Raw genomic sequence first — 26,074 nt, forward strand, 5'->3', positions numbered from 1 at the left:
CGAGTAATTTCTTCCACATATGGAGTTCATTTTCTCAAAAGAATGTTGGACAAAATTTTGTACCACGTCAACAAAAGTGGTATCTTTCGAAAGTTACTACAATTAGTCTTGTCCCCTCTTTAAAATGGGTAGACTACAATTATGGACGCCTTCCATTGTTCTGGTACAATTTCCTTTTCCCAAATAGCAAATACAAGCTTATAAATTTCGCTAGATAATGCGCTTTCACCCTCTTGTATTAATTTTGCTAGGATGTGATTAAAAATAAATTTCCAGAAAGAATATACTGTATAAGTTAGATAAAATACTTAAGGCTTTCTTAGTCAAATGGCGAAGGGAGGAATATCTCAAGAAACCTACTTTAACTCTACTTGAAACTGGGTTTCCGACGTGGAAATATGATTCACTAGTTATTAATCGAAGGTAGTTTCTGAAGGGAAATGATAATTTTTTTAGAACACATTATAGTGAACCTGAGAATCAGCACTGCGAGGGTAGGGGAAATACGAATTCGTATGTAAATGCGTATATAGGTTGGTATTGGAGGAAAATATTCGTCTCAGAACCAGATTCTGTAAATAACCAAGAGGTAGAGATTATTTATCTTCCAGGGAGTGAGGTCGAAAATCTCGTTAGGAGCCGTGCACACACATTCATAATCCGAATCGTTCCTGTATTCAGAGATTGATATTTATTTGGCGTCTAATTTGTAGAGACTAGTGCGGTGAAGCACGGCTGTTATTCATTTGTGTAAATGAGTTTCAAGTATTTAATCTGAGCAATTCTAAGCGATTTTAAAATTGCATGTCTATTTAATTTATGTTAGGACGGGAATGAAGATGTTACAAATTTCTGTCATCTAGAAAAAAAAATTAATATTGAAATTTCTGTATAACTTCTTAATTGGATACTTCAAAAGAGTAATTATACAGCCTTTTGGCAGTTTTCATAGGTTTTAATTTGAACTCGCGGAAAAAGCAAAATTGTGACTTCCGTAGAATGACTGAAAGACATCGTTGTATTACTCCTCTATTTTTCATCGTTACCATTATACTCTTAAATTCTTCTCTACCAATTTTTCTGTTTCTTTTCCCCTTACTCATTTCTCTTTTTCCCCCATCTTCCTCTTGACTCCTCTCCATCTGTTTATCTTTTTCTTGTTTCTTTCTATCTGCTTCATATTCAATCTGTTTTGCTTTCTCTCCTTATTTCCCCGTCTTTATTTCTCGTTACTTTATTTTTTCTCTTCATCCTCCTCTTTCATTCCTACCTCTTACCTTTTTGTTACGTCTCCTCTTCATAACCCCTTTGAAATTCTGAATTAAAGTTTCTTATAAAAATTGGAGACATTATTACAAAAACAGCCCTAGTCATTTTTAATGAAATTGAGTTAATGACACATTTGCTACCATTTTAAATTTTTATAGACCCCAAAAACGGTCCATGTCAAGTGCAATAGACACAAGGATAAAACACCAGTTGAACGGAAATAGCTGACATGTGTTGTTCTTTTATTTTTTATTGTTCTTCTGAAAAATAGTAATTTTGACAAGGGTTGTTTTTGTAATAATGTCTTCAATTCTATAAATAAAGTGGATTTTCTTAATTTTTCACCACAAATTCACCATAGTTTCCCCTTAAACAGTTTCATAGAATTCTCAATCAAAACTTTAAATACAGTATAGTAAACTTTACTTTTTCGAAAACCTTCCGCAATGGAATAATGTTGTTATAAATTTTTGTTGTCATATTTCTAGAAATCATATCTGAGAAGGAATGTAATACATCCTCTTTCATCTTTTATGTATCGGTATATGAAATTATATATATATATATATATATATATATATATTTATTTTTAGAACTTCTCCACAATGTCATGGTTTTCATTCACGTCACCTATGATACAAGTTTTGCCGGAACGAAACTCACGGATAGGTGGTAGGCCTATCGCGGAAGATAATATGAAATGAGAAACGATGGTGATAAATTATGATTACAGAGGAGATTAATCTTGACCATTTTTGAGGTGTTGGCCTGTTATCTCAGTATTTGCCTATAGGAATTTGGGAAACCACTGAAAATACGAATCAAGATAGCCGGACTCTGACATCGAATCCTGAACCTTCCGCAAACAAGGCGGAAATGATAACCAACATTCCTTTGTGCTCAGTAGGTTAAATAATTACCCTATGAATAGTCTTAAATTACTTTTCACAAATTTAACATAATTCTCTTATTAATCATTCTTCCATTATTTTACATAAAGTCAATACAATCTTATACCATACTATTAAACGAACAATATTTTGTATACTATTATATAGGCTAGGCCTATTTCTTCATATTATAGACGTGGACAAATTATTAGACTGAATTAATTATATGTGCCACGAAGCTGTATTTATTGGTAGAAATAATGAACAAAAATGTATTTTTTTTACAGATGTAATGAACAGAAAATTGAGTCTTGAAGTTACTAATATTTGTGAACATTCCCTTATTCTTTATTAACACGTTGATTTTGTCAGGGATGCTGGAAACCAAAGTTTGACACTTTCTTTTAATATCAGCATCATTTAGCCAGATATCAGATAGTGCTTAAATGAGTCCATGTTTTGTTGTAAGCCTCTTTTTGTTCACTTCCTTCTACAGCAGGCCTGCACAAACAGCGCTCAACGAGCGCGCGCGCTCTTTCGGAGCGCGAGAGCGGTGTTTACTGCTCGCCGAAACGGGGAGGAAGATACGTCAGAATGACAGACTTGCTATAGGTAGAGGAGAGGGAAACGACCACTCAGTTATCTAGTGGAGTGCAGTGTGTAGGCCTATTCTCAGTAACTGTTTTGCTACAGTAAAGTATGAAGGAATCTAAAAGACGGAACATAACATTTACCATTTAACGATTTACAGCTCGAACTTATTGATCTTCAATGTGATCTAAAGGCTAAAGATCGTTTGAATAATACTATTAGCCTGGTTGAGTTTTACAAGACTAAACATTAGCAATAATATCCACGACTATACAGGCTGGCTGTGAAAATGATTGCTATGTTTGGCTCAACATTTATATTTGTGAGCAACTGTTTTCTGTTACCAACTTTAATAAAGGCAGCATCGAACATCTGTAACTGATGTTTCATTACGATCAGTAGGCTACTGTTCCTTTCAGCTGCCAACAGCATAAAACCTCGTTTTGATGTACTGATAAATAAAAATATAACAAAATGATATTGTACATTTAAGTAGCTATAGAATTTCTATTACTTCTGTAAAATAAATATTTCTTTATTAATAAATAATAGTCCAAGATAGTTTTGCAAACACTGAACGGGAATTTATTTCATAAGTACTCGTAACAGTATTTTCTTTTGTGTACATTTTGTACGAGATCACCCCTTCTTCCAGACCACCCTCATAACAGAGCGCAGCTAATATCTGCATTCCGCTCATGAGCTGTGAGCCGGTTCGGAGAGCGCAAACTTTGTGCAGGCCTGTTCTACAGTATAGATTACAGATTTTCAACTTCTTGCAGGCCATGGAGAATATCTTGTGCAGTAGGCCTATATAATTAAAACACTAGTAGTACCAACATAGCCATAAAAAATATACTTAACCATAGGAAAAATATAGCAGAAGATGTAAACAATCATATTTACAACAATAGAGACTCTGTGAATTATACTGATAGTTGATAAGACGAATTATATTATGTTTCCAAGAAAACGTTTTAGTCTAATAATTTGTCCATGTCTGAATATGCGAATCTTATCTTGAAAACAGGCCCAGAGATTTTTGAGAAATGGGGTGAATCTACCGTTTTCGGGTACGAGTAAACGAGTTAGCTAGGCCTCGACTTTTTAAAAAGTCATTTAGGGTGTTCCAGATGTATTTAGAACACCATTATTCCTCATTTCCTGTGCTGTGCTGCTAGCTTCGGTGGTTTCCCATTGAATCTGGTATGTTTTTGTGTTCAGAGGTAAAAACTGCCTGCGGTGGTCAAAGGAATTTCCAGAGGTTTCCTTAAGATTTATGCAGAGATTTTTTGCATCCGTTTGCTACGTCATTGCCGGAGAAGATGTCGGTAAATAAGTATCAATAACAATACCTTCGTTTGAAAATGTTCGTTGACTCAGTTTTATGATTATGGTATTTTTAATCGCGGGAAAACGTATAGTTTCATTCTTTGATAAATTTATAAAAAAAAGTGGCTGGAAAATGTCAGTTTAAAAGACCCGGAAACATGGAGGTCTTCAGCCCAGTAGCTACAGAGCATAAAATTATCTAATTCATCTTAATCTTGGTGATTTTGACTTAGTATTATAATCTTTGGAAATAACTAGCAACCTTGCAATGACCGGTCTTTGATTTCAGGTACTTACTAATAAAAACAGAAAATTACTTCGTCACACTTTTGATACCTGTCTGTTGCTAATAATTCCAGAATTAATTTTTACAGATGAAGTAAATAATATTAGATCAGTTTTGAGAGTTCAAATGTTTCAAGACGAATAGGTACGGATCGACGAATTCGAAGTCTCGCAAACATCTGATGCAGACCGGCGGTGCAGGGAGATGATTCACAGACAGACAGCGATTCCGGCTGGTGCAGTCCCGTTGCTATGAGCCCACAAAGCGGGAAACATAAATATTCATATGAACATCGATAGTGACCACACCTAATATTGTTTATTGGTAAACACATCTGGCTCCAGTCCTAATTGGGAGGAGATGAGGCCGAGTACAGTTTATTTCAACAATGCTTGAATCTGTCGTTCATTATTCTCACGATGCAGTACACTCTACAGCCAGACTATCAAATTTTGTCATCCATGCAATGCAGTCTCCTCTCCTCTCCTCTCCTCTCCTCTCCTCTCCTCTCCTCTCCTCTCCTCTCCTCTCCTCTCCTCTCCTCTCCTCTCCTCTCCTCTCCTCTCCTCTCCTCTCCTCTCCTCTCCTCTCCTCTCCTCTCCTCTCCTCTCGCCAAAACTTTAACTTTGTGTCATAGATGAGGAACATCTACTTCTACTGTCCGTCCGAGTGATTGTGTCGCAGGGTCGTCGAAACGAGGGAAATCACGTGATAATTACATACTTAACTTACCGCATTCTGGGACAGACATGACATATAGCGGTTTCATATTCATATAATTTATAATATAAGCATATAATATTTCAAACTGCATACTGGGACGATATGGCACACGGTCAAGAATTGGATTTGACATTATGTGACATCAGTTGAGAAAGAAAGAACTGCTTAAGTTATTTTAATATTAAACCGGTGTGTGCAAGACTGCCCCATGCGGTAAGGGGTTAACGGGGTCCTTTTCTTTAAATTATTTTAGGCAGTTGTATAATATTACGTAGACTTCCAATTCCGTACAGCAAATATTTTCAGGAAAGAGCCAAACAGCCCAGCCACAAGTTTTACGGAGGGGGCAGCAGAAACGGGTGGGGAAACCTCCATGCGACATAACCATTCGGACGGACAGTAGACAGGGAATGTATTACTGCTCTAGTTCTATCGTTGCAACGTGCATTATTGAACTTGAAATTGAGTTATAAATAAATAGCATAAAGAAAACGTGCAGGAATCTAGGGGACGTAGAGGAAATATGTCATGAACAGTTGGCCTTGACTTCATGGTGGTGAGTCGGTAGCCATATATAGTAGTTGTAGGTACTAAAAAATTACAACATGCAATCGTCACCTATGAACATAGTGGAAACATAGAGAAATGTTATGCATTGCGAAACTGAGATATCTCAGGTATTCTATATTTGGGTATCTTGAGTCAGTAGAACTACTCTTGGAAAGAAAAATATCTAGAATCTCGACAAAAACTTAGCTTCCAGACTATCTTGATGTTTAATAATAATAATAATAATAATAATAATAATAATAATAATATTTAAGTAGTAACTGGCGTAATTTATATGTAAATGGCTAATCCCTCGACTTTACACTGAATGTTTACAGTAAAACTCCGACCGCTACATGCGGTAGCACGGGTAGGTAAAATGACAAACCGATAGTCGCGCAAGAAGTTCACAGACTTCTGCATCCCGGTTATATGCCATTCATTATCTCGTGAAACCAAATGCAAGCGTACGCCGTAGTTCATAGTAGGCCCTAAGAACTTTAGTTAGGGGATTAGTTTGCTAACTAGCTGCAAGCGGAAGCGTAACGATGGAGGGAAGCTTCCCAGTCCAATTTTTCTTCCCGTTACAGTAAGTTGATTTCACGAGATAACGAATGATCTACAGTAGCTTAGCTGAGGTAGGGGGATGAAGTAGGCCTATTCGCTATAAACACAACTTTAAAACGGGGTGTCCAGCTTCCAGGACTGAAGTGTGTCCAACATAGAGGATATATATTGGACGTGTTAAAGCACAGGCTTGTTACGAATCCTTCAAATAAGGATAGGGACCAATGGCAGGCTTATGTGAGGGCGGCAATGAGCCTTCGGGTTCCTTAAAAGCCAGTAAGTAAGTAAGTAAATAAGTAAGTTAGAGCATAGGAATTTGTCCGGTTCCAAGAATATAGGCCTATGTAAAAAATAATGAGGTGTCTAAAATACAGAGGTGTCCAAATACAGAGGTTTCACTTTAATAACGTTGAGAAATGTGTTACCTCATTTGACAGTAACCTGCTATTCGAAAACTAAACATTTTCAAGAATTATGCTGTAGAACCTCTATTATCCGTGGTAATGAAGGGGGTGGACTGAACGGTTAATCGAAAAAATCGGATAGTCCGTACCATAAAAGATTTTTATAAATTAAATGCATTTAATACTTTGGCCTACAATTTTGTGATTTCCTTCATGATCTTGTGTTTAACGTGCTATGTAGTGGATCAGGAGTACACTAAAAGTTCGGTTGTCAACGACGGCTTCGTAAAACCAAGGATTGTTGGTTGATTGTCTGTGGAAATACAAGAATAGTAGAAGTCTCATGTTGGAGATTTACATACTTAAATTATTTTTTTTATTAAATCGCTTTCAGTTGTACTCACGTACTTTGAAGCAACATTAACCACAGTTTCTCCTTTCTCAAACTTCTCAAATATTTGTTTTTTTTTTCTCGATAATTAACACAATACATTTCCTTTTGACATTGTGGAAGAAATTTTGCATAGAAGTTATAATATAGTCACTCGAATAATAAGGATAAGGTCTGAATGGTACACGGGTTTGTGAAAGTTCTCGGGATAATTTCTTTGAAAGCAGGTAGTGACTATTTTACAAGTAATTATTTCTGTTGCCGATAGCGCAGCATTTCTACTTAGTACGTATATACTGTGTAAGAGTAAAAGTACTTTTGGAAAACTACTTAGACATATTGTACAGTACTTCATATTTTTTCTGCAGAAAAAAGTTAGGAAAAAAAGTCTGATAATTCGACAGTTGGTTAATATGGTGACTGATAATAATCGGGGTTCTGTTGTAGGTTGCATATCGTTTTTTTTATTTTCGACAAAGAACAACAAATACAGCGAAGAGCTTATGCACGAATTTTTATTCACCTATGTGTATATTAGATCGATAGAAATTAATGTTAAGAAAAAAGATCTGCAAAAGGCTGGGTAAAAATGGTAGAATACTGTAATATAAAAATTAAACAAAACTTTTCCTTACAAAAAATACAGAAGTAAGTACGTTAAATAAAATTAATATTGAAAGATTGCCAGAAGTAACACTGTAACATCAGCCAAAAGGAAACTGAGATCGTGGAAGAACTTAAAAAAAAGACAGGATTAATGATGCTGAAACAGGCTGCAAGACCTAAGCCATGAAGTGAAGGAAAAAGTAGATAACGAGAGGAACAAGAAGAAATAGTAGTGGTAGTTGTGGTAGCTCTGTCAGAATCCGGAAATGTAAACAAGTACAACATTTTATTAATAGTATAACATGCCTATTAAATTGTGCAATACCAGTCTTAATGTTTCCTTGCGTACTGCAACTTAATCTTCTTCATTGTAAAAATTGGCTTCATTCATATAAATGTTTGTCGTGACGTATATTTCGAGGCGCCCATGCAGCCAACGAAATTAGACAAGGACTTACGCTACTCATTTATACTGTCACTTCGGATTTATTTGTGGAGATATATCTTTTATTCGTTTTCTGAAACTCGCGTGTGTGTAGTTCATGTGATTTCTCAGGGAATGCACGAAATCACGTATGTATCAGAGCCAGCTCTTCAGTCAATTCTCATTTCTAGAACACTACAATAAATGATTCATGTTAGAAATGAACAAAACTAACTGCCGCTCTCGCCTCTGTGTTCGCTGCATTTGTCTTTTGAGTCTCGTCTCGTAACTCTCGTGCGCTTCGAGTCTTGCTCATCATTCTCGAAATATCGTTTGGTCGGCGTGGAAAGATTTTGTACCTTTGAATAACATACATAATTGAAACAAATAATATTACAAATATTTAATTGAGAGAAAAAGACAAAACGAAACAGTATCTTAGTTATCAAAATTTTCTGGTTCTATTAGCTATATGATATTACCTATGGTTATATCAATAGAAAAAAAATTCTCAAATAAATTTGCATTTCTAAGAAACATAAAACATAACGTTAAATAAGCGTTAATATTTTTTTACTTTAGATTGTACATTTTATCTCAAACAGATTTAGTTTTCCAATTTGTAACTTAAAATGGTTATATCAATAGAAAAAAAATTCTCAAATAAATTTGCATTTCTAAGAAACATAAAACATAACGTTAAATAAGCGTTAATATTTTTTTACTTTAGATTGTACATTTGATCTCAAACAGATTTAGTTTTCCAATTTGTAACTTAAAATTACATAATTCTTACGCACTTATCACAAAAATTGTTACAAATCATACGACTTTAGGAACTTAATTCTCTTACAGTTTAATTATGCATCCTAATTACAGTCTTGAAGACTTTACAAGAGTGGCGTGATTTGTAACAATTGTGTGACAAATGCATAATAAAAATGTAATTTTGTAGTTGGAAAAAAAAAAAAACTTTACGAAGCAACTATGGAATTCACAACACATTTTTAGCTTCAGAATAATAGCTAATTAAGAAATGATACTCCCGAACAGTTCATTCTTTTAATATTTGAGGAGAAAAATTCGCTCCGGCGCCGGGGATCGAACCCGGGTCCTTGGTTCTACGTACCAAGCGCTCTAACCACTGAGCTACGCCGAATTCAATCCACAGCACCGGATTGAACCTTCCTCCTTTAGTGTTTTCCTTTGTTGCCTGACTCCAAGTTAGGCATATATGTTGACGTATATGTCTAGTGTCAACTACCATTATACCAGGAGCGCACTCAGCTGAGTGACTTATTTGGCCGGGATTCCGTAGTTATGATGCACTGCTAGCTATGAGAATATTATGGATTTATTAATTTGTCCTACAGAATAATCTCTGTAATGTTGACAATTAATATTGGAGGAGAAAAATTCGCTCCGGCGCCGGGGATCGAACCCGGGTCCTTGGTTCTACGTACCAAGCGCTCTAACCACTGAGCTACGCCGGAGCGAATTTTTCTCCTCAAATATTGTCAACATTACAGAGATTATTCTGTAGGACAAATTAATAAATCCATAATATTCTCACAGCTAGCAGTGCATCATAACTGCGGAATCCCGGCCAAATAAGTCACTCAGCTTAGTGCGCTCCTGGTATAATGGTAGTTGACACTAGACATATACGTCAACATATATGCCTAACTTGGAGTCAGGCAACAAAGGGAAACACTAAAGAAGGAAGGTTCAATCCGGTGCTGTGGATTGAATTCGGCGTAGCTCAGTGGTTAGAGCGCTTGGTACGTAGAACCAAGGACCCGGGTTCGATCCCCGGCGCCGGAGCGAATTTTTCTCCTCAAATATTAATTGTCAACATTACAGAGATTATTCTGTAGGACAAAATAATAAATCCATAATAGTTCATTCTTTTCCTATAATATTTTTTTACCCTTAAAACTAAAAAATAACGGCATTCTACTAACAACTTCAAATTAGTGTAACTCTGAAAATATTGATTGAGATTAGGACACATGCTTATGTGTCATTTTTTGCTCAGAATGTCTTCGGAAATAAGTTCCGTTAAGTCGCGGTAAATCCTCGTGAATCACCCTGTATAACGTTCCGTGTTAGGATTGACGTACTCGTGACAAGAAGTAATGAGTACAGATAAGGGGGCGAGACCTGGCATCTGAGCTATGCGATAGGGAAAGAATGTGCTACCAGAAAGAGAGTTTGTTTCATGATGGTTAATATTATACGAATCTACCAACATGGAAGTTCATCTCAGATTAAAGCCTATCTTTCCCCTCCATACCCATTGGTGATTCTTGTCGCTGCCGGACGAAATGGGAATATACGGGATGAACAAAGATGGTTTTCCGTATTTCTTCTTCGTATCAACAAACAGTCCCCGAGATCTTGAAGACTGAGGTAGCGTTATAAAGGTAGAAGCATATTGGTAATTAATAAGAACAGGCCTTTAAGGTAATTAATGTAAATTCATTCATGATCATGGTGATGTCTGTTCGTGTATAGCGATATGTAGCTGTTGGGTAGATTTTGTTCTTTATTATTATCAACGATAATGATGCACATAATATACAATAATTTTAATAAAAATTAATAGCTTTTCTATTTGAATTCAAAACACAATAAACTGAAAAAAATGAAATGATGTACTCCGTATCAAAGGAAAAAATATTTCTCCTCAGAAATTCTTATCCACAGTCTGTTTTCCGATTGTGGTTTTCACATAAGTTACTCCGCATTCAGCACGGAAGAAAAATTACAAAATATCAAACGCTGAAGGACGACAGTAGTTCCGTGTCTTTCTTTCTTAAAGAATTATAGGTAACTAGTCATAAACCTCTCTCATAACGCATGAGTGAATGTCCATATAAACAGTTGATTTTAGGGTAGAGTGACCAGATTTCCAAAATAAAAAAGGGGACACTTATTAAAGTTGACATGAATGAATATTTTATCTAAACATTTATTATTACTTGTGTTTATATAATGTCAGTGAGCAATAAGTCCAGTTTTATTTATTTTAAAGTAATAAATACTGCACTGTTTACAATAACTAGATTATAGGCATAATAGGTATGGATAGTAGAGTGGCATGGATACTTAGCTTACGTCATTGTTAAATATTTTTTATATTACAACAAGTCTGGATTAATTAGGTTAACTTATCTGTTTAAAAATACTTCAGGTTAATTGAACCTTACATCATATTCATGTCACTGTATTCTGAACTTGTTTCATAACAAAATATTTTGCCTCATATTACCTTTTAACTATTTTAACATTCTCCATGAAGATGAACTGTACAATCAGCATCATATTTCCTTGATGAGTGAATTTTCTCTAGAAGTGTTGGCCTTTTCTTCAGAAAACTATAGAAGTTCATGCAAGGCACATTTTTGAAATGACATTTTGTGATTAACATGGTCTTTATTGAATTCATTATGGTGACATCTGGTGGAAACAATATAGAATTAATCAATTTTTACGCGATTAATAAATGAAATAAAAGAAAAATAAATATTTCAACAATAATTTAGGGAAATGGGAAGCCATTAAAAAAAACGGGACATTTGGCGTCCCGAGCATACGTTTCTCGGGACAGGGGACAAGAGGATGAAAAAAAGGGACAATCCCGTTGAAAAAGGAATGTCTGGTCATCCTATTTTAGGGTGTACAGCAACTTGAAACTATTGGATAAATTTTGTACACATCCAGTATCTACGAGTTAATTAGCAGAGAATTAAGGACGTGAAATAAAACACGTTTAATAGAAAATAGCCTTAATATTTTTTTTATTCGAAATCAACAACATATTGTACAATGAAGTGGAATACTCTGTATGAAAGGAAAGATTATTTCTCCAGCAAAAGTTTTATCTACACAATTATTTCTCCTTTGCAGTTTTGATTTTCACATAAGTTATAGGCCTACCGCATTCACCATGGAAGAATAATCACAAAATGCCAAACACATTGAGGACAGCAGCAGTTTCGGGTCTTTCTACCAAAAGGAATTACAGGCCACTAGTCATAAGTTTAACCACTTCGTTACGCATAAATGAATGTACATATAAACAGTTGGTTTTAGAACTCCCAATTAAGAGGTTAGGTACAGCTTACACCAGCAAAATTTTTGGAAATATTCAACATTTTTTCCCTCCACTACTGTATCTTGTACAATAGTGAAAATTGGTATTTGTAAAACACTATCCTTCTGCTATATGAAAAAGAAATATTTTTACGATTTAAACAAAATTATTTACATTTTTTTTTATAAATTAAGAATGGTGGCAGTTTACTGTGCAGGATGAAGTGTTTCCCTCATACTTTATAAACTTCTTAACTTTTTCATGTTCTCTTTCTTTTATTTTAGTACTGAAACTCATGTTTACAATATCATGCTCTTTCAACTACATTCCTTAATAAATAATATTTTTTTATTTTGTGTTAGAAGAAAGTACTGGTACTTGACCATTTTTAAAATGAATTTATTTTTTATCAGACAATCTATCAAAGGTAGAGAAGTGATCTTGCGTCATATTGTAGATATAACAGGCATAAATACACACAAACAATTTCATCACAGAATGTTGGATAGTTTTTGAGTTATGTGGGAAATGCTTAATCACTGCACAGTGAAATGAATTTTGAAAAAAAAAAATGTAATTTTTTTTAATCGTAAAAATATTTTTTCGTATAGCAGAAGCACAGTGTTTTACACATACCAATTTTCATTATTGTACAAGATACAGTAATGGAGGAAAAAAATGTTGAATATTTCCAAAATTTTACTGCTGTAAGCTGTATCTAACCCCTTAAGCCCAGTTGCATAAATATCACTAGACTTAAGGTGAGTTCACTTATGATCGAAGCTCAGGAAATGAAATGAGTTCTTTTTCTACTTATGTTGTATAATATTGACGAAGAGCCAAGTATCTGCCATTAGTAAAAAAAAACAATATTGATCTTAGTGGACTTGATTTAATGCAGATCTAAGATGACAGGAGTATAAAATTAATGTTATGGCGACCACATGAAGTAAAGGTGTCTTCTAGTGAAACAATATTGAAATAACGGAAATAATTTAATTGATAGTGAGCATTATCATGTATGAATTTTATAATATGAGTTGAATGAAAATAACATCGTTTGTACTGAAATCACTAGTTATATTGTCATTAAAATTTGATACTTTATTCAACACATTGATTTTTTTTAGAATTTTCACCCGAAATTAAAGACAACTTAGAGAAAATCAGAGATTGTAGTTAACCAATCAATCTTATACGTTTAATTCATACGAGGAAAATTACAAACCGTAAAATTTATTTGAAATTGAAATGATTTAGACTATCCCCTAATCAGTATGACGCAACTAATTGTACACAAAGTGAGAGAAAGATGGTTGTGTCTCTCCTCTGTGTTCACTCCAAGACCAAACTAAAGTAAGATGACGTACAATAGTGCCACGAAGATTATGAGAGGGTAATGCAGTAACACGCGGGCAGAATGAAGAAGAAGTTGTTTGTACAAGAGTTTGGCTTCCCTATGATGTCAACTGCAATCACACGCAGGCTATGTGACACAGTTCTTCATATGAAGGATGAGTGCCTCACTATAGTAGCCTATTCTCCCAGGCTTCTTCTTCACTTTTAAGTTTAGTAAATTTAGCATTGAATCATACCAGATAATATATAAATCATGTTAAAATGATTTGCTAAGTTGTTTTTTTAGTTGGTTATTTAACGACGCTGTATCAAGTACGAGGTTATTTAGCGTCGATGAGATTGGTGATAGCGAGATGGTATTTGGAGAGATGAGGGCGAGGATTGGTCATAGATTACCTGACATTCACCTTACGGTTAGGGAAAACCTCAGAAAAAACCCAACCAGGTAATCAGCCCAAGCGGGGATCGAACCCGCGCCCGAGTGCGGCTTCAGACCGGCAGACAAGCGCCATAACCGACAGCCACGCCGGTGGCTGCTAAGTTGTTCCCCTTAGGGATAGATTACGTGTGATTTTGTGACCTTATTTGTTAAAACGTATCATAGTTGTCGTCACCACGACCTTTTCGTTCTTTTCTTTTTCTTTTTTTTCTTTCTTTTGTTCTTCTCTTTCTTTCTTTATTTCTTTCTTCTGTCATACTTCCAGTCTTTCCTCCTTACATTCTTTCTATAATTCTTTCTTCCTCTCTTTCTGTAATTTATTAATATTAACATTTTCGTTGCTTTTTATCAACCATTTCACTTTTTTAATTTGGTTTTCTTATTTCCTCACCTAACTTTCATTCTACTTTTCCTGGTATACTTTTTGCGTTATTATTCGTTAGTTTGATTGTCTTCTTATTTTTCTTTCATTTTCCGTTTTCTTTTTCCTTTATTCTTCTTCGCGTTTTCTTTTCTTCCCTATTTTTTTTGACGAATATTGATTTTAATCACATATTTGTAAATACATTACTTATAACTAAAGGTGCATTATTCATAGTTATCTAATAATAATAATAATAATAATAATAATTATTATTATTATTATTATTATTATGAAATAGTAATAATAATAATCATAATCATCATCATCGTAATAATAAATAAATTTCAATAATTGGTTCACTTGAGTCACTTTCTTTAATCTTGTGAAAATTATGAACCAGCAAGATAGCTATTCTATACAATTAGTGAGGCTTCCTCGTCATATGGTCAACATAGCACAAGACTGCCTTTCTATGACAATATAGGTCAGAGGCAAAGGTATCACACTCACTTTCTATAAAAGCAAGTTGAATAATACGAGTAGGCTACATTTTCTGCCGAAAATAGATTCGGGATAGGTGGAAATGTAGTTAGAAATGTTAAGGAGGAAATGTCGTATAATAATAATAATAATAATAATAATAATAATAATAATAATAATAATAATAATAATAATAATAATAATAATCCTCTGATTGAAGTTCTGGCTGATATGCACATCTATTACCAGGCAGGAGGCCCTACTTCTCACTTGACGATATGTGTCAGAGAAAGAACAATTGTTTGTATATATCTGAAGTTTGATTAGTGCAGACCTAATGTTAACTAGTCAGCTATGTATGTAATGGAGGGAGAAAGGAACTGGCTACCCATCCCATTATCTCCTTGCTTAGTTGCCTGATGTGTGATGCCTCATTGGTGCCATGAGGTTCAAACCTGTCTACGGACAGTTGATTAAACATAATAATAATAATAATAATAATAATAATAATAATAATAATAATAATAATAATAATATTATTATAATAGTAATAATGTCCACACCTGTGGAGTAACAGTTAGCGCGTCTGACCGCGAAACGAGATTCGATTCCCGGTCGGGAAAAGTTACCTGGTTGAGGTTTTTTCCGGGGTTTTCCCTCAACTCAGTATGAGCAAATGCTGGGTAACTTTCGGTGTGGACCCTGGACTCATTTCACCAGCATTATCACCTTCATTTCTTTCAGACGCTAAATAACCTAAGATGTTGATAAAGCGTCGTAAAATAACCTACTAATAATAACCTAATAATAATAATAATAATAATAATAATAATAATAATAATGATAATAACAAAAGGTTTAAATTGCCGAGATGTAGGGTAAAGTTGCCTATTTCCGTGATACCCCTAATCCCGTGATACTTTTTTAAAATTGAATGTCAGTCAAAGCTTTGCCGTTCGACCATAGCGCCAGACATTTTTCTCAAAAGGGTGCATATTTCGCCTACTTTTGATACATCGGTGAACTTCCAAGCAAGATACCGAACTCCGTGACATACAGTGAAAAAAACGTATCACGGAATTAGGAAATTTTACCCTATAACTTAATCTTTAATAATAATAATAATAATAATAATAATAATAATAATAATAATAATAATAAATACCAAAAGGTTTAAATTTACGAGAGGTATAACTTAGTCTTAAATTGGTTAACTATTCACCAAGTAAACCAGAATTGTATTCCTATCTGTTACGCAGAAGTTGCTCTGGGACATGCCTTCTCAGAATTCTATAGCTTATCCTCGTATTTTTTCCGCTAGTATTTAGTTATTGGTACGTCTTCATTTTTCTTCTATTTAAACAATCTTTGCAGACTAAGAGCGACTTGAAAATGAAGAATTATCTTGACTATAACGAATTTATCCCGAATTGTAAAGGAGTGGATAGAGGAGTCAATGAATGACGTGGTTCTGATTCCACTGTCGTGTTGTGTTCTCATAAAGGCATAAACCATTGGCAGACGGACGAGTTTCCCTCTCTGGTTCTGACTCACGGATCACAGGCTTTGATCCACTGACCACACGCCCTTCTATCTTCGTGTGTCCCATGATAACTTGTACACTGTCTTGCAAATATGTGTTTGTCATTAATTCATTCATCCATTGTTCTAATAGGGAAATAATAATAATAATAATAATAATAATAATAATAATAATAATAATAATTCGGCGGCGGAAGTAATTTTTGAGGAAGTTAGAACTGATGTGTTGCAGTGGGGAAGATCTACTTAGTAATGGTTTCAAATGTTCTTGCGTAAAAAAATAGGAACGCAGCCATTTTGTGTGACAGCATAAAAAACGTGAAGCAGGTGAACTCGCACGCATCAAGTTACAAGTGTCAGGCGTGGAGGAAGTGTGTCATTACGTTGCTCAGCGCATTTAATGTAATCAAGTGCACGTCCACTGTCAGATGTGTATTTTGCTACTCCACCACGCCGTCAACTACGTGCCTTTACGTGCAGCGCTGCCAGATATCCGCGCTACTGTGATAATATCTGTGATGCGTGTGTTTTACCTATCAGGGTGTAATCATTCGCACAAACCGGCCGTTTTGTAATGCAGTGCTTTAAACGTTGCGTGGAAGCCAAGCTGGTTGTTCGAATCCGGCCTAGAACATGCACGTTCGTTCACTGTCAAGTGTCGTGTTCTTTGTTATCTTATGTCATCAAGAAGGGGGAGGCCCAACACTAGCGCTGTGTCCGTCTTTGTGAGAGAACTTTTACCACAGTCTAGTAGGCCTATATACAGTCACGAAGCTCAATACGTAGTAAATATGCATCCTTAGATCCTAGAACCTCTAGGATCGCTAATATCGCCTCATTACAGACAATGTGAAATAGTACCGGCACAGTCTATTGTTCCTAGCACCCTCACAACTCAAGCTTCGTGACTGTATACATTAGATTGTGCTTTTACTCTGATCTTGAGCTAGGCGCAATCCCAGCACTCATCAGCTGACTATGCTAAAGATCGCTAAATATCCAGGTTTCGAGTTGGTAACTCTAAATTCCATGAGTCACTAGGCAGCCGCAAAAGTTGCTGTGGATTTTTGAATGAAAAATCACAGGCTTCACCGGGACTCGAATCCAGACCGCCTGTGTGATAAGACGAATGTCTAAACCACTCAACCACTGCAGGGATTCTTTGATATTTTAGAACAGGCCGGCAGAACTGTAGCTCTTGAGAGCGACTGCTTTCCTCCCCTCTTTTACCCCACCCACCTTCTCTACCTGTGCGGTTACGGCGTTCTAGTTACGCTCGGCTGCATCAACGTTCATTCTCGGGACGGAAGTCGATCATCCCCAATATAAGTGGAGTGAGGCTGACATCATAGTTCCCCTACTTGCGAGTTCTGCAGGCCTGATAGATGAAAGGCCTGTGTTGTATGTATTAGACCAAGAATAAGAGGCAACTTATAGGTGAGATTGAAAATGCTTGGAAGATAAAAATACCAATATCTGGCAAGGATAAACTGCGTAACTACCAAACGAGATAGGGTTGCTACGTGGTCAGTGCTGAGGGTCCTCAAAGGTGTTATTAGTAGAGAGCGAAATTTAGGCAAAAACCTATTTTTTTTCCTTGATACATACAGGCTTGAGATTTAATATTTACATTTTTCATGGAAACATAGATATAAATAAAGGGGTTTTATAGTGCCTAAAAATGCCTATTTCGACGTTAGTGCCTATTTTTAAGTTTTTTCTTTTAACTTTTGCATCGTTTTTCGTAACTGGTTACTATTATTCTTAACATCCTGTACCGTTTACATTCAAAGACGGATAACAACTCCTTCCTAGGAGTAAGCAATATAATAGAGAAGTACCTCCAGGCCATCCCTTCTCACTTTTACAATCTTTCAATCCTAAAATTTCAACTTTCAGTCGGCCTGGGTAGCGTAGTCGGTATAGCGCTGGCCTTCTGTGCTCGAGGTTGCAGATTCGATCCCGGCCCAGGTCAATGGCATTGAAATGTGCTTAAATGCGACAGGCTCATGTCAGTAGGCAAGTTATTAATAATAATAATAATAATAATAATAATAATAATAATATTATTATTATTATTATTATTATTATTATTAATATCTTCCTCTGTCTGTCAGCAATTTAACACAAACTCGCTGGGTTGTACCCGAATAAGCATTCTCTTACATTCCAAGACAGATAACAACCCATTCCTTCTTTCTCATCATTTGTACGTACAGGAGTGAGCGACACAATATCCAGAATAGGTGCTGATCATCTACTGTGAATCAAACTATAGAAATGTGATTGGTGGAAGAAAAACACCAACTTAAAGACAGAATATCTTCATTTTGTGTATGCATGTGTACCCTTGTAAAATGTGAAATGTGTAGAAGTTTCTTTTAATTCTAGAATTTTGCATTAAATAAATGTTGAATCCTATATTGACATTCTTTAACAAAAAAGAAACCTATTTTTATTTTATAGATCCTAAATAAAGAAGTTTAAGAGCCTAAAATGCCACTTTTTAAGGCAGCGTTGTCAGACACAGCCTAAACGGAGCGGAGCGCTCCACTATAACTCGTTCCGAGCCCCGGTGCTTCCACAGACATAAGCAAGTTCACGCTCCAACTGGACGTCTCTAGCACCACAACCGGTTTCGGAGCTTACAACTCTGACACTACTGTTTTAGGGTCTAAAATTCCGCTCTCTAGTTATTAGTAAAGTCTGAAGGTTTAGCCCATATTCTATCCCGCAACGTGTAGTATTACGTTTGTTTACTGCTTCGCCATGCATCAGGTACGTAACGTCAACTCACAAAAACACTCATGCATAGGCCTAGTAGGACCTCAAGCTCCAGGCAACCCAGTCAGTCTGATATGATTTGTCTGTGCTTAATAATATGATGATTAATGAACTAGTCACTATACTGGTAATAAACAGTATAATTGAACATATTGTCGTTCAGAAAAGATGCAAAGGCAGTTGCACAGGAGAACTAACATTTAAATTATTTAGAAGAACAATAATATGTACATTGACACAATTTTCTGGAACAAAACATTATTTTGTTCTTGGAATATGCAGTAGCCTAAATAGATGGGTTATAAATATAGTAATCGAGGCGGTAGCAGGAAAATGGGCCCATAGGTCTATAGGTCCTTTTTCGGGAGAATGTTTAATTCGATTATCCTTTTTAAAATCTACTTGCTTACGTAGTTTCGTTTCAATATCTTGTAAACAGAGGGCAGGGTAGCTAATTGAATGAACCCATACATCCTTGCGTAGTTGTGGAACTCAGCAAACACCAGTGAAGATGATCCTCAAAGTGAGTGTGAGTCTATCCAGGATGTGCGCTAAAGTGTAAACTGCACTCTGAAGATAAACTTTGAAGTCAATGGGAATACACTGTAGATTAATACTAAATAACCTGTAATCTGTATTCTGTATCCAGCAGCCTACTCTTGAACAGAGAAAGAAGAAAAAAAAATGAATAAAAAAGAAAAACTGTCTTTAAATCTGTAAGTTGAGAACATCGGATGCAATAGTGATGCGTTGACTGAGGCCTGAACTAGGACCAACCTTACCAACATAAGAGACAAGTATTCAGACGGACTGACTGTTATGAAGATATTCAATTAGACTAGCGGACAGGTAGTTATTTATGGAGTTATTCAATATGAAAGCTGGAAGGCATACAGAAAATTAAAGCAGAACGCTAAGCCATTAACTATGCAGTCTGGAGGACAATGACGTAGAGGACGTGTCGGCCAGCTCCACAGCGAGACGAGGGAAGTGGACAGTAGCGGGCCTGCCCAAAGTATTATTTCACGTAACTGGGATAATGTTTTACGGCTTGGTCACCATCGTCATTCCCTTCTGCTATCTTTTCTTTTCGTCTTTCTCTTATTCTTCCTTCTATCCACGTTACTCTTTTATATTTTTCACCTCTTCCTCATTCTCCTCGTATTCCTCCCCTTTCTCTTCTCTTACATTCTCCCTCATTCACGTTCTTTCACACTTATTCCACATCTTATTTTTCCTCTAGCCCAGTCATGTCAAAAGATGCCCACAGGCGCAAGCGCGCGCTTTAGAGCTCAGGAGAGCCTGAGCGCTTTACAGCGAAAAGGAAGGAGACAGACGAAAGAGGTAGTATATGCCGCTTGGTCGAGCTATATACAGGGATGGCCAGCACTGATTCAATGGGTAAAGGGAAGAGAACTTATTAAAAATTGTATCCATATTAATTTTTAGATTTATCCGAGAAGTACAAGTGCATTATAAGAATGTAAGTTTTATTTTTAATGCTCATCTTTCACAAGCTTGCTTCAAAAGGAATATTTTCTCAACTTTTTTTTACAGAAAGGTGAAATTTCAGATATGTTTATTTAGTAGGCTTACAGGTACTGAAACAATGTTTTCGTAACGTAAATACGTATTACTGAAGATAATGTATTGAACATTTTGAAAATATTCGGATGGAAAATGTTTGTAAGGAAATGAATTAGCAAAGCAACTACTGTTACATCATAAATGAAAGATATGTGCCCATGTGTTGTAAAAACGTCAGCTCTATAGCTTTAGCAGATTTCTAGAAAATAATTTAATATTCTGATAGGAATTTACGCACCAATATCACCTTAAAAGCATACCGAGATAAAAGTTTTGTTATGTAATATTAGTTTGAAAGATTCGTAACAAGCTGTTTTTACGGTAATGGGTTGTTAGCCCTTCGCCCAACCCCCAAGCTGGAGGACCACCCCTCATTAACATTAAATCCAGACGTTTGAGATGGGCAGTGCATGTAGCACGTATGGGCGAATCCAGAAATGCATATAGAGTGTTAGTTGTGAGGCCGGAGGGAAAAAGAGCTTTAGGGAGGCCGAGACGTAGATGGGAAGATAATATTAAAATGAATTTGAGGGAGGTGGGATATGATGATAGAGAATGGATTCATCTTGCTCAGGATAGGGACCAATGGCGGGCTTATGTGAGGGCGGCAATGAACCTTCGGGTTCCTTAAAAGCCGCTTTGATTAGTTTATTGATTATTTTTATAAGGCTAAAGGTATCATCAATATCAATTCCAACTTATGTCATACTCAGTCTCTTTCTTTGGGATATCACTTTCTTCATGAATGATGTTTCATTCACTTAGTACAGTATAGTTATACTACTATGGAATTTATGTGGATATTCCTTCTTAACTCTTTATTGTGTTATTAACGTTGAACACATAACAGCAATATTAAGAAATTGGTGTTAGTTCTTTTGTTTTACAGATAATATAGATAATTTCAAACAGAAAGAAGCCATATAAAAATAACGACATAAAATTTCACGTTCCGTTTGAAGTTTGGACACCACTGTTTTCTTAATCCAATAGGCTCTTTATTCATATAGCCTACATAATCCTGCCTCCTTCCATACCTAGCGCTTGATGCCAGCACACGACGTCAAGGTCAGAAAAATGCGCTTGCTTTGACATCACTGCTCTAGCCTTTTTCATTCTGTTCCTCTTCACTGTGTTCCCCTTTCTTTTCTCCTATGTATCTGCTTCTTCTCCCCATTTATTTTTCTCCCATTATTTATCTACCTCTTCTGTCCGGCTGTTCGTGGCGCGACAGCCCATGAAGGGCCCATGCCGACCAGCTGGCTGCTGACCACATGTCAACATGTCCATATGCCTCAGCAGCATAGGTGAACGGTCATCCTACCAGTGCAGGAGTAACGCGTAATCAGCACGATGATTCTCCAGCCGTTATATCTGGTTTTCGAAACCGGATTTCGCGGCCTAGCTTAGCTCCTCAAAATTTTCATGATGTTGGATGGACACCAATCCCAAACACTGGCCAAAATTTCGTGAGAAAATTCCTTCCCCCATGAGGACTCGAACCAAAACTCATTCCGTAACGGGAGTCCAGGCATGATGCCTTAGACCAGTGATGTCAAAGCGTACACTCAAGAATTCACACATCATTTTCTTAAGAGCGATGATTGTAGGCCTACTTTATCTTGATGAAAAGTGAACCTTGTTGGATTTGTATTGCTTGTAGTATGAACACGTAATACAAGCGCTTTGACATACCTGCCTTAGACCATGCGGTTAAAGCGCGGGACAGTAGTATATCCACCTTAATTTGAATTCAAATCTTTATTGTAGAAGTATAGAGATGCTTATTTGGCGGGACATGCAGCATTCTTAAGCACTTTAGTCCAAATAGACTATTCGGTGCTGGACCCCGGACTCATTTCACCGGCATTATCACCTTTATATCATTCAGACGCTAAATAACCTAGATGTTGATACAGCGTCGTAAAATAACCCAATCCAAATGCCAAATAAGCTATTTGTACAAGCTACTGTGCTGCCCGGCTAAGCCAGCCCCACCATGCGCCATACCACGCATTCCTCTCTAGCCATCAAATCCATATTACATAGTCGTGCTCTGCCTTACAGGGATGGACTGCTCAGAAACCGATCAATATAAGCCACTAATTTAAGATCACAGATTTTATGTTTTACTTTATTCTAAACAGAAAATTTCGAAAAAAGAAAAGACTATTATTATGACTTATTACACATAAAGAATCAGTTTATTTATGTTTCATGTGGAATATTATCCCTACACATGAATTTACGACAGAAAACAAATCTAAATTTTGCTGACTTTCATTGTTTGGCTTCCGAATAGTGGTCACGTCTCCGTCAGGCAATCAAGAACCTGGGTGTCCCCGATGTCTCTTATGCAGATTTATAATTATGTAGTGTAGAATCTACAACCACTGCCATACACCAATATTTCCACAAACTGCAAGGAACACCAACCGTAACGGACGATCGATTCGACACCACGCAAACACAAGTGGAATCCTATTTTTCGAGATGAAAATTATGATGAAAGACAGGAATTATAGAGAGTATTATTGGAATGACGAGAGAAACGTGCTAAACCTGAGAAATACCTTCACTACCTTGGCTTTTTCCTTCACAAATAGAACCCCACATCGCCGGGATATGAACTTGGATCCGAAGTCGTCATAATCCAGCGCTCTGCCAAAAGAGCTATGATGCGGATAATTTTTGTTGTAACTACTGAGTGTTCCCCTGATGTTTCCCCTTCCTTATGTTTTGTTTGTTAATATTATCTTTAGCCATCTGGTGCTGTCGATTCTATTTGTGTGCTTTCCGCATAGTTTGATATTCTTGCATTTTCTCGCATCAATTTTAAGCTTTCGTCGAATTTCTTCGTTTTGTTCTCGTTTAGTTACACTTGATGATCTGTGGAAGTAGTTTTTTTAATAGGCCTAATTACTTCTGCGCTTCTATATATATTTTCATCAAACGGACCGATTTCTATATCTAGCGAGTCGTGTAAGATTGCTGGGGAACACGACATGATCATGGGGTCGATTTTCTCGGAATACTTTCGCTTCCATTGCCAGTCTCATACTTTTATTGCTGCATTTTTCTCTGATCGTATTTGAGTAAACTTCGTATTTTAAAAAAAATATTAGATAAATCGAAGGAAGCAAACCATATTTGAACTCTTTTCAGATAGCCTATGTTGGTAGATTCAGGATACTAAAATTTTAATAATGCGTTCTGCTTATTGAACAATATTTATTTTCTATAGTTATAAAATCCAACGTTACAGACAAGGAAAGAAAGAAATCTTCCCTATAGTTTTGCCATGAATTACCATCTTTACTATTGTGTAACTATGACATTTATTGCTGAATTCAAATTAACTACAAGCCACAAACTGGCTGTAATGAGTCTGTCAATGCTTGTGAAATCAGGGTCCGATTATGACGTAATTTATTTACTCAATGCTAGTGTAGAAGAATTATATACCTAAATTTCTGTGTCTCAGTGCGAGCAATTTAACCTCATTCACTCTCTCTTTCTGTTAATCTTCTCTACGCCTGAATATCTGTGATGCGAATTCATGTTCATGGTAACCGAAATTATAATGAACCACAATTCTTTTAACACGATATTTAAAACACTTATCGAACTGTCTGGTAGATATTACATTTTGGTGACCATAAATTTAATCGGTCAAGTCAAGAATTGCCTAAATGCATGTCACCAAATTTTTTGGGGAGGGGGGAAAAAACTGTAGCCTACTTCCCTGAAACTAACGTTTGAAAATATTTGAAAAAAAAAAAATATATATATATATACACTCATATGCTACAATATACACACTTGGTCAATTTTTGACTCGTTGCTGTAAACTAACAGAAAGAAGTGACCAAGTCTAATGAAGGCCTACTTTGTCATTTCTTGACTTGAACATTTTTAAGACATTATTAAAGTAGGTAAATGTGATGAATTTGGTAATTTCTTCCATTAGTGTGATGCCCTTTCACACATACAGCAGCATGGTGTCATTAAATCATTTTTGCAAAAAAAAAAAAAAAATGCCACTTGGGCTGTTCTTGACTTGACCGATTCAATTATTAACAATATGTAAATTACTGAAAGGTCTGAAATTTGTGGGTACAGTAATATGAAATCTTGTGAATAATCTAGGCCTACTCGTATATCAAATTCAGCGTTAGTATGTCTTAATTTTAGCATTCACCTGAGTAGTAGAGATACTGCACTGTGCCTGTCAACCATTATAGATATTTCGATTTTCTTCGACCAAATTTCTATGAAAGGACATCTGATTGATGTGAAAAATGTATAATAAGGTGGTGTACAGTAAAAGCACCGTACTCTTCAGTTTAAATTCACAAGAATAAGATACCATGATCTGTCTGGCTGTTCCACTGTTAGTAGTTATTAGTGAAGAACCCTCTCTATGTAGCTGTCCATAGACAAGTTCAATAAGGAAATTAGATAAAAAAATAGGAATAGCAACTCAGTGGTAAGATAAAAAAATAAATGTTAATACACTTACGAAGAATGAAAGAAACGAGGCTACTCAAACACACTTTATGTTAACGTTTTTAAAGCAGAAGGAATATAGGACAATAATAAGAGTTGAAGCACCCACGAGACCTAAAATACAGTATAAGGCGAGAAAAGCAAAAAGGGAAAGGGAGAGAAAGAAATGAAGACGCAGATGGAAACTAGAGAAAAAGAGAAAAAGATAAAAAACAAGTAGAAAGAGGACAGGCAGCATTAAGGAAAAAGGAGGAGAAGGAGAAGGTGAGATGAGCGCGAAAAAGGAGTAGTAAGAGAAAAAGAAAAAGAAGGATGATATAGAAGAAAGAGGAGCAAGAAAACGAAAAAAAAAGTCTTAGAATGAGGAGAGGAAAGCAAAGAGACGAAGTATGAGTGAAAGAAAGAGAAGGATAAGTGAGCGAAAGGGGAGAAGGAGGAATGACAGAGAGAAGGAGAAAGAGGAGTAAGAGGAAAATGAGAAGAAGAGATTGAGGAGTGAAAGAAAGAGGAGATAAATTTAAGAAAGAGAAGAAAATGAGTGTAAGAAATAGTAGAAGGAATGGAGAAGAAAGAGTGAAAGAAGGCGAAGTGGGGGGATTGAAAGGAAAGAGAAGAGGAGTAAGAAAAAAGGAGTGATAGGGAGAGCAGGTGTAGGAGTGAAGGAAAGATAAGGAAAAGTAACAAAAGAAGAAGGGGAAGGAGTCAAAGAGAAGGAGAACTAAGAGAAAGAGAGGGAGAAGGATGAGTGAGAGTAAGACTAGGAGAAGGAGTGGGATAAAGAGAAGAAGTGAGAGAAAAAGGAGAAGTAGAATTGAGATAAAGAGGAGGAGAAGTAGTAAAATAAATAGGAGAAGAAGGATTGAGCGAAATATGAGGAAG

At 36.0% G+C, this 26,074-nt stretch overlaps 1 protein-coding gene and 1 non-coding gene across 2 annotated transcripts in view; one reads left to right on the forward strand and one right to left on the reverse strand.

Moving 5' to 3' along the window:
- Wnt6 (Wnt oncogene analog 6) overlaps positions 1-26,074 on the forward strand; it is a 265,120-nt gene that overhangs the window by 18,944 nt on the left and 220,102 nt on the right. The window lies entirely within an intron of this gene.
- On the reverse strand, positions 9,453-9,525 carry TRNAY-GUA (transfer RNA tyrosine (anticodon GUA)). The gene has a single exon. It is a non-coding gene; the product is annotated as a tRNA-Tyr (tRNA).

Source organism: Periplaneta americana, chromosome 12 (genome assembly GCF_040183065.1).
Source record: "Periplaneta americana isolate PAMFEO1 chromosome 12, P.americana_PAMFEO1_priV1, whole genome shotgun sequence".
NCBI classification, from domain to species: Eukaryota; Metazoa; Arthropoda; class Insecta; order Blattodea; family Blattidae; genus Periplaneta; species Periplaneta americana.